This window comes from Anser cygnoides, chromosome 3 (genome assembly GCF_040182565.1).
Source record: "Anser cygnoides isolate HZ-2024a breed goose chromosome 3, Taihu_goose_T2T_genome, whole genome shotgun sequence".
NCBI classification, from domain to species: Eukaryota; Metazoa; Chordata; class Aves; order Anseriformes; family Anatidae; genus Anser; species Anser cygnoides.
Window position 1 is genome coordinate 118,826,485 of NC_089875.1, and position 8,184 is coordinate 118,834,668.

Consider the following 8,184-nt stretch of genomic DNA (forward strand, 5'->3'; position numbering starts at 1 on the left):
CTAACAATGAAACTTATAGACTCTCAGGGATTAATTCCACATTGCATGCCACTTTACACCTCCTTACCTGAAAAAGATCTGTGGGATTTTCAGGACAATATTTGGAAGTTTTGCAGTAATCCTTATTGCCCCATCCCTGGCAGTGGTAAGGTCAGGCTGGATGGGTCTGGGGGCAACCTGGGCTGGTGGGAAGGGGTGTTCCCATGGCAGGGGAGTGGAATCAGATGGGCTTTAGGCTCCCTGCCAACCCAAACCATTCTGTGATTCTATGTCTCAGCTTTAACTGAAAAACAATTGTCCAAAGAGTTCTATCAATTCTACAATGGTGTTGCTCATTTAACAATGATCTGGACCAGAACATGCAATCGGGAGAAATAAATGGATATCAAAACACTGAATTTAATTACTAACACTAATGGATGTTTAATAATATATATTGAAAGAGCAGTTTTCACTCTAGGAAAATATTATGAGACCCTATGGGCATCCATTCCCCAGTTTTCTTATTTATTTATTTATTTTAATGAGCTCAGGAAAGATTAAAGCCCTAATTAAACACATATTTTATTTCGGTATTTAGAGTTTTGTTTTGTTTTTTAAACTGCATCCTTTTAATGTAAAACTGACATTCTGGCATTGCTTGTATGCCCAGAAGAATTAGATAATCAACAACTGTTTATAATAAGAGTGTGCCAGAACAGCATATGAAGTTCAATAAAGAGGGTTTGTTTTCCTTCACTCATTTAGGAGAGATCAGATTTTCTTCCGTGTTTGGGGCTTTATTCTGCAAGTTAGTCTCAGGACTGCAAATCTACTGTGGTTCAAATGCATTTGTCTGAACTGTAGGCAAAGCTAGGAGATGTGCCAGAAGTTAACAGACACAGATTTAAAATACAAAAATACTAAAATTAAAAGTTCCTAATCTAGCCAGGATAGTGACACCGAATGCAGACAACTGTATTTAAAATAATCACAAAGCTAGGACTCAGCTCTCCTAATTCCAAATGTCTATGGTGTTGGTGCCAACATGTGGGTATTTTAGATCCCATTTCAGTCTAAGATTGAAACAATTCAGTCAATAAAGGGTGAAGAGTGAAATGATGAATCCTGAAGGAAACATGTACATTCAAACAGCTGAACCGCTCTCCAAAAGTTGCCAAATGTCTTGCCTTGATCTTCACTGCTGGGAGTGGGGGTACTCAGCACACATGGAAACACCTGTAGGTGATTAAATTTATGGTGTTAGAAACTGACACCCTCCATGCAGAACTGCTGCTCGAAATAAAGGGAGACTGTAGTAAATATCAGAGATATAAATGCATATTCCTCTGGCTGGTGGAGTTAGCTGAAGTTCATCCTACTCTTCCTGTCCCAAATACCACCATATTCTAGTCTCACGTGGGTGGAATAGACAGCATCCAAGATTCATGGCATATTTATATTGATAAAATCATTTATAATTGGGTTATATCCATGGAAAATAAAGGTTGTCTGTAAATAAATATTTCACTTCTGTTCCTTCTCTGTTGGTTTTGTTGTCATTAAAAAAAGAAAAAAAAAACACCATGGTTTATGCTTATGATGTATAAAGGGCGATACTTGCCATCATGAAACTCTGATGTTTTCTAAATCTCTGCAAGATTTAGTTGGGTGGTGTTCTGAAGCAATCTGACCTTACACAGAAAATCGGCAGACACCACTCATAGCAGAGAGAGGCTGAGGTTTCTTGACAGTGCTGTGAGCAGTAACAGGGGATGAACCATGATGACCAAAGTGATCTCTTCTGATTATATTATCCTAAATAAGAGCTGATGTTAATAACAGACCCTTGGGGGTGAACTGCTACTGTTTATTTTGCATATTATTCCTACTGTTGTGGTGGATAACCAAGAAGAGCTAAGAAGAGCTCCTTTATGCTCCATGCTATGTGTAAAATCAATAAAATAACCATAACTTCCCCCAAAGACTTTACAACTTACAAAGTTTTGACTCTTATTATCCTATTTCACAGTGGATGATCTGCTTTCAATAAAACAACAACAAAACATACAATCTTCCTATAAAAGAAACAGAACACAGCATAAATATTTAAAATAACTTAAATGCTTGGAAATTATCTACCTTGCAATTCAAATGCAGTAGCTGCTAGGAATTTCCAGATAGATGGCAAAACCCCACTTTTTCACAACCACCGAATTATTATGAAAGCCAACAAATTTTATCCCCTTATGGAAATATACAGCAGAGCTTCATGATGACAAGTATTTCTTTGATAGACTAAAAACCAAGAAAATTATTTTTATTAAAATTTAAAAACTATTTTTCTTCCAAATTACTGCATATTGCTGACCCCTTTATCACTAATAATATTTCACCTTAAACCTCTCTGCTGAACTGTCACATAGAAAAAAAATGAGAAACTTCTTCATCAATTAGGAGCCAAAAGTTAAAAGCCATCAGAAATATTTTAGACTGCTGCTGGTGGGAGCACCTTTGTTGCTGAATTGCTAGACAAGCTACCACAGAGCAGCAGTCCAGGCACTACTGTTATCTGTAAAACACCCAAAACAGCTAAGATGCAGATCATCAGGTATAAATCAGGATAGTTCAGCTGACTTCAATGCTGTTATAGGTGACTCACACCAGCTGAGTACCCACAGCCTTATACCTGATAATAAGGGTCTGTGTCTGATCTTGTTGACTTAACTGTAAATCCAGCCTAATTCAGTAGGTTTAAATCTAAATTAACTCTGTGTAAAATGAGATTTATGCTTGGCAATAGCTAAGGGATTTTCTTTGTGTTCCAGTTGAGCTTGATTTGTCCACAATGCCTGTGTTTCTTGAGATATTAGTGGAAAAAAAAAAGTGAAGGGATTTTTTGCTGTTCTTAACTGCATCCACTAATGATAACTGCTGTGCTGAGATGTGCCAGGACTAAGGGATAAAACTTCTGTAATGTAACATAACTGTTATTTTTAATCTGCTTAGTATTTGTGGTTTATTCCTGTTGCTACAGGCCAGGGTCTAGAATGCGTAGGTTTTGCTTTGTACTGTATTTCCTTAATGGGAGCCTCCTTCTCCAGCATCCAAGTTAATTATTTCATCTGAATAATTCTAATAAGTCCATAAATAGGTGCAACGTTGAATGGAAACTCGCTTGACAGCTGATATTTTGACTATCATTACACTGAGAATGCTATTTATACATGAAGATAAACTGTCCATATATCAGTCTTTCCATCCATACTCCAGCCTTTTCCTAGCCGAAGAAATGCAGTTTTCGGAGCGAAACATGAGGATGGTCAAAAGTTCAAATGGTCATGACATCATTTAGTAAGGTTGAAAGGTATTGGTAATGCTGGCAGTCAAGAAAACAAATTTTAACTAAAATTCTTTGCTATTTCTTCCCCTTCAAGTAGAACCTGCAGTCTGTTAGCTGTCAACTCCCCTGCAAGATCCTACAGAAGAGGTTCAGAGAGTCTAAAATAACCAAGTGTTCATTTAATATGTCTCTCCGTGGCTACTGAGCCCAGTGTTACCCTGTGGCAAAGCTTAGCATAGAAGCATGCGTGCTTGGATGGGTGTATGTGAAAGAAATGGAAGAGGCAGAAGGGTCAAGTCAGAGAACAACACAGTGAAAAGGACAGAGGAATGTAGGCGCTATAGGAAAATGTGGAATTTGCTTTGGTGGTGCCCACAAATGAATGAAACATCAAACTGAAGAGTAGAAGCCCTAGACTCTGTTCTGTGTTTTCCTAGCTGCTGGAGGACACCATGCAAATTCTGTCTCAGTTTCTTCATCTGGTAACTGAAGGTAATGATAGTTTGTGGTTGTTGTTGTTGTTTTCCATAAAGTGACTTTGAAGAACTACAGGTGAAAATTCTTACTATTCTCATTAGTCAACTATGAGAGGACTCTGCTTAAGCCTAAGACATGAATCATGTCCCAAGGCACAAAGAGAGATGAACAAGACATTTGCCTTGGTTCTTTGACTGCTTGCATCCTGGAACTTAATAAACTTATTCTACCCAAGCTATTTATTTCAGCTGAAAAGATGGAGATATTTTTCTAGGTAGAATACAACAGTTATAGCATGATACTCTTTGCAGTACCTGAATTCACTCCAGCAGAGCTGTAGGCTTTGTACTGTATGGACAGATTCCCGTGGGATACAGATCAGAATTAGTTTGAGTGTGGCACTTTTCTCTGTTTCTGCTTTGCCTTCACTCTCTCTGCACTTTTCTTCTGTTTATACTTAATGGCCCTTTACGAAATGTTTCTCACAGAGTTTGTAAAATACTAAACTTATGGGCACTTGGATTTGTCCAGAAATTTTAGTTGTAAATATTGGTAACTCACAGTATTATTTGTTACAATCTTCATATACCTATCTCTATGCTATTGTTATCAGTAAGTTTTGGGTAATCTCTTTTATTTCCTGAAAAGCTTTTTCATGTCTAATGTTCATTTTAACCAAGTATTTTTGCAAGAAAGGGAAGGTAGGGATAAAAGAGGAGGTATTTAATAAGTAGATTTGTTATAATTTTCTTCTTTAATAAATTAATGGGAAAGTTCCTATTCCCACTGGGGGACTTGGATCAAATTCTTAAACCTGACCTTTCTCTGTATTTAATTTTTCCTTCCTTCCATCACCCCCGCACTAATCCTGGTGGGTGATCCCTCCTTTTGTCATGCTGCCATAGGTTTATGAAATCATCAGACTTGCTCAAAATACTTTTCTCTCCCACCTACCAATAATCTTAAACATTGATAGGATTTCACACAAGCTTTTCCAAGAGATGTCTTCAAATGGTGCTGGATTTCAAACATGCTGTGAAGGCTTTTTCCTGCCTTTCAGAGTGGAACACACTCAATCCATCCTATTTTTATGATGTGCCGTTGTCCCTTTCAAATCCTGCTGAAGGATCTCAATACATAGCACAGCTCCCCTGAATGAGCCTGTTGTCTGAGAGGGAGAGACAATGGGCCTTATTTAATGAGATTAGTTACAATAGGAAAAACAGCTAAAAAAAAAAAAAAAGGCAGTTACAGCAATTGGACTGACTGTTAAACCAGTCTTTTATGCAAGTTTGGCACCAGCCATACCTTTTCCTGGACATCTGCCAACATCCTTCACAGTTTAGACTCAGTCGTTGATTTTTTTTTGTTACAATTTCCGCTCGACTTTACAGTTGCATGGCCTATGGTGTAATTCATTTCCGCTGTGAAAATGCTCCAGTATATTAACACTTCTGCCTGCTTGTAACTTGATCAAAGACAATGTATCTGCTTTAATTTACTCTTAGGAGTATTTTTTTTTTTTTAAGTAATATAGATTTATTGCGTGCTGTCTCCATTGAAAATGGGAACCTTGTTTTCAGCAGAGAACCAACAGCAATTCCACTTGCAGAATGCTCAGATATACAAGAACAATCCCAAATATAGCTGTCACACATCATAAAAATAACCTGGTGGTCTCTTCTTTGTGGGTCTGGTGGGCAACAAGTTGCCCAGGAGCTAACAATGTGCCCTTGTGGCCAAAAAGGCAAATGGTGTCCTGGGGTGCATTAGGAAGAGCATCGCCAGCAGTCACAAGAGGTGGTCCTGCACCTCAGCACTGGTGAGGCCTCACCTGGAATGCTGGGTTCAGTTCTGGACACTTTAGTACAAGAGAGACATGAAGCTACTGGAGCAAGTCCAGCAAAGGGCTACTAAAATGATTAAGGGAGTGAAGCATCTCTCATGAGGAAAGGCTAACAGAGTTGGGCCTGTTCTGCCTGGGGAAGAGAAAGCTTAGGTGTAATCTGATCAACGGGTGCAAGTTTCTGAAGGGAGGGTTGTCAGACCCTTTTTGTGTTGTCCTGTGATAGGATAAGAAGCAACGGGCACAAATGGAAATACAGAAAGTCCTGCCTGAATGTGAGGAAAAACTTCACTGTGAGGGTGACAGCACGCTGTAACAGGTTGCCCAGAGAGGTTATGGAGTCTTTTTTCCCTAGAGATATTCAAAAGCCACCTGTACAGAATCATGGATAATGTGTTCTAAAGGAGGTTGGACAAGATGATCTCCAGAGGTCCCTTCCAACTTTAAGAATTCTGTGAGTCTGTGACACAAGCCTACTTCAAAAAGTGGCTTTTGCACATCTAAGCAGTTGTCTATAATACCGCTTGGGTAGGTAAAGCAATATTTATGCAGAACATTTCCTGGGGATTGGCCTGTGGAGGAGTTCTGGTTAACCTGTGTCCTTTTCCTCGGTTTTCTTGGAGAAGACAGGCTGTGGATTCGGGGGCACTGTGAGAAGGCCAGTGGTGCTCTTTGAAACTGGAATGTACAAACTTACAACCATGAACAATAATATTGGGGTTCACTTTGCATCTGAATTGGAAGCTATTCTGAGTTTTAACTGTTCCAGGATGAAGGTTGTTTGTATGTGTCTACACATTAAAACAGAGGTTTTAATGATGTAATAATGTGTTGTAGCTTAGTTTTCAAACCTCAGTTGTTTCTAAGGCCATGAAATCAGTTAAGGTTTAAAACTTAAATTCATTAACAAAATCTGACTCATTTTGTTCATCTGTTTCCTAATGGACTTTGCACTGTCATCTTCCTTCTTCCTAAATTTATCTCTGCAAGCATAAATTTATCAACAGGATTCAAACCTCAGCCCACATTGACAGAGGTAGCTAACAGTGATAGTTGGCTGTTATTCTCTACTACCATATCAAAAACACACTAGAAAGCAGCTCAGGAGGTTTTCTTCTGTCTCCATGCACTTTACAGACTGCCAGGCCTAGGTTGCCCAGCTCTGAGACCAAAAAGCTATGAAAGGTAGACAAGGATCTATAGTCTTCTAGGAGACGAGAGGGGCTGAATCATGCTGAGTTCAGACTAAATCACTGGATAATTGCACTGTCTTATTACTGAGTGGTTTTCAAAAGCTCACAAATTGGCCAAATCAGGAAAGGTTTTCACATGAACAGCATCCCTGACCTTGTTTTAGGTAACTCCTCAAGCAGGACTAATGGAGTGTCATGAGGATTCTTTAAGCTTGTTCTTTGAAATATTAAGATCTTTCAGTAGAAACATTTTAAAAGAGGAAAACAAAACAAAAACAGCTGGATGTAAGCTCTCAACAAAGAATTTTTCTAGCCAAACGTCTCAGCTTTGGCAAAATTATAAACAAGTAATAAGAAATGTTTATACTAATGGCAATCTGAAATGATGGCCAACTATGTCTGTTCTAAAAAGTAAAAATTAATTATCTGATTTGTATTCACCCAAATTAAGCAGTATCTTACATTGAAACATTTGCATTATTTTAGTAGGGACACAGTCAGATTTTAATTTTCATAGGTTGGGAATCTGCTTCTAAATATATAGGTTATCTCAAACTGAATCCTTTGGACAATTAAGTTGTGTTACAGACCTTGGTTTATTGTTTTGTTCTTGCTTGCTTTTATGGATGGCATCAAATTGTATGATCGCTCTATAGCTTCACAACAACACAATTTAAACCCATGTATAAAGGCAAAATTCGGATGTTATGGCTATTCGGTGAGAATGAATTTATCCTACAAAGAAAACTGTAGTGTGAAGAATAATTCACAAAACAGAAAACCCTGAAAGTGTCTGTAATCCAGCTATGATAACTACTATCTTTGTTAAATAGGCTGCAGCTGGTTCTCCAAGCCATATTGCTTTTATAATGTTTGATAGTAACTCTTAAATGATGTATTCAAACATGTTATTTTCATTGTCATTAATCACTATTATAGTATCTAAGTTCAAGAGAGGGGTGAACTGTCAAAACTACTAGCTGGTTACAAAAAAAAAAAAAAGGACTTGCAGTGCCTACATTAGGTTTCCACAGCATACATCATAACTTTATACAAAATCGATTTCTGGCAGTTCTGGAAGGCCCACAGGCTGAATAGTTTTGAACACAGATGCAATAATTATGCCTGAATAAGTGTCAGGTGCCATAGTGGATAGTCTATATACAATATTATATTCCTCACTGGCAAAGATTCTTATAAAACCTCCAAATTCTAAAATGTTTTCATGGACAAGATTGCTAGCATTTCTGTTTGCTTCAGTGGAAGAAGAAAATCTGCCTATAAAGCAGACTTTGACGTTAGAAGTTGATCTGGGATTAAATTTGTGGTTTGAACTTAAATCACAC

At 38.0% G+C, this 8,184-nt stretch overlaps 1 long non-coding RNA gene across 2 annotated transcripts; it reads right to left on the reverse strand.

Annotated features, from left to right (window-relative positions):
- Positions 1 to 301: 301 nt before the first annotated feature.
- LOC125182993 (uncharacterized) lies at positions 302 to 2,624 on the reverse strand. 2 transcript variants are annotated; one of them, XR_007163948.2, is made up of 3 exons: positions 2,376 to 2,583; positions 2,122 to 2,277; positions 302 to 1,218 (listed from the first exon to the last, which is right to left on the reverse strand). It is a non-coding gene; the product is annotated as an uncharacterized lncRNA (long non-coding RNA). The 2 variants fall into 2 exon arrangements; XR_010830689.1 differs by lacking the exon at positions 2,122 to 2,277 and having other exon boundaries at positions 2,376 to 2,624.
- Positions 2,625 to 8,184: the final 5,560 nt, after the last annotated feature.